The following is a 1,957-nucleotide window of genomic DNA, read 5'->3' on the forward strand; positions in this document are numbered from 1 at the left end:
CCTGTAATCCCAGCTACTCGGGAGGCTGAGGCAGGAGAATTGCCTGAAAAAAAAAAAAAAAGAAAAAGAAAAACCAAAAAAAAAAAAACCAAAAAACGCTTATGTTTATCATTCAGGACTGACATGAAAAGATCATGAAGAAAGCATATTTTTCTACGGAAATTAGGTAAACTTTTTTTTTTTTTTTTTTTTTTTTTGAGACGGAGTTTTGCTCTTGTTACCCAGGCTGGAGTGCAATGGCGCGATCTCGGCTCACCCCAACCTCCGCCTCCTGGGTTCAGGCAATTCTCCTGCCTCAGCCTCCTGAGTAGCTGGGATTACAGGCACACGCCACCATGCCCAGCTAATGTTTTGTATTTTTAGTAGAGACGGGGTTTCACTATGTTGACCAGATGGTCTCGATCTCTTGACCTCGTGATCCACCCGCCTTGGCCTCCCAAAGTGCTGGGATTACAGGCTTGAGCCACCGTGCCCGGCCAAACGTTTTCTTTAAAGGATGAGTTGGTAAAAAATCTGGGCTTTGTGGTCAGTGTCTCTGCTGTAGTAACTACTTAGCTCTGCCATTGTAGCGTGAAAGTAACTATAGGCAATATGTAAATGAATGGCATGGCTGTGTTCTAGTAAAGCTTTATTTATAAAACTGGTTGTAGTCAGCAGATCGATGGTCTGCAATACCAAAGGACATGTCATCTTATACCCTTCATATTCTATTTCATTCTCCTATATTTTCTTTATTTTATTTTATTTTTCTTTATTTATTTTTTTATGGAACGCTTCATGAATTTGCATGTCATCCTTGCGCAGGGGCCATGCTAATCTTCTCTGTATCATTCCAATTTTAGTCTATGTGCTGCCGAAGTGAGCACATCTCCTGTATTTTCTTTTCTTTTTTTTTGAGACAGTCATCCAGACTGAAATGCAGTGGTACGATCTCAGCTCACTGCAATCTCTGCCTCCCAGGTTCAAGCGATTCTTGTGCTTCAGCCTCCTGAGTACCTGGGATTACAGGCACCACACCCGGCTAATTTCTGTATTTTTAGTAGAGACAGACATTCACCATGTTGGCCAGGCTGGCCTGGAACACCTGGCCTCAAGTCATCCGCCTGCTTCAGCCTTCCAAAGTGCTGGGGTTACAGGTATGAGTCACTGTAACCGGCTTCATACTCCTCTTCTTTTTGGGTCACAGGGTCTCACTCTGTCACCCAGGCTAGAGGGCAGTGGCGGGATCTCTGCTCACTGCAACCTCCGCCTCCTGGGTTCAAGTGATTCTCCACCTCAGCCTCTCGAGTAGCTGGGATTACAGGGTGTGCTACCATGCCCAGCTAATTTTTTGTATTTTCTTGGTAGAGATAGGGTTTTGCCACTTTGCCCAGGTTAGTCTCATACTCCTGGCCTCAAGCAGTCCGCCCACCTCAGTCTCCCAAAATGCTGGGATTACAGGTGTGAGCCACCACGCCCGGCCAGATGCTCCCGCGTTTTCGTTTCCCAAGTGTGTTACACTGGTTTCCCTCTCCATGCTTCTGAACCCTCTTCTTAGAAAGTATCCCTCCACTTTTTCCTACCTGTGATCTCTTATGCATCTGCCAAAAAAACAAAAGGAAACCCCAAACAGAAACCAAACAAAAACAGTCCTCACCGTGAAGCCTTCTCAGGTTGACTTCCAGGAAGAAGTAGTTGTTGTTTGGCTTGCTTGCTGTTTTCCCACAGAAACTCTATTATTAGACACTTACAGCACTTTCTTCCTGGTCCTGCAGTTTTTAAGTGTTTATTGTCCTTTCCTTGTCCCCTTTCCAGCGGGCAGCAAATTCCCTGAAAACAGAACGAGCTCTATTATATATATTTTTTTCTCCCCACCCCTCCCCCCATATTTGTATTATTAGAGCTAGCACAGTGCCTGACACACAGTAGGAGTTTAATAAATGCTTACTTACAAAGATGATGCAGAAAGCATGCTCTA

The 1,957-nt window shown here is 44.7% G+C and overlaps 1 non-coding gene across 1 annotated transcript; it reads right to left on the reverse strand.

Moving 5' to 3' along the window:
• Positions 1-759: 759 nt before the first annotated feature.
• Positions 760-866, reverse strand: LOC120362840 (U6 spliceosomal RNA). The gene has a single exon (XR_005578641.1). It is a non-coding gene; the product is annotated as a U6 spliceosomal RNA (small nuclear RNA).
• Between the last annotated feature and the right edge of the window lie 1,091 nt (positions 867-1,957).

Source organism: Saimiri boliviensis, chromosome 14 (assembly GCF_048565385.1).
Source record: "Saimiri boliviensis isolate mSaiBol1 chromosome 14, mSaiBol1.pri, whole genome shotgun sequence".
NCBI classification, from domain to species: Eukaryota; Metazoa; Chordata; class Mammalia; order Primates; family Cebidae; genus Saimiri; species Saimiri boliviensis.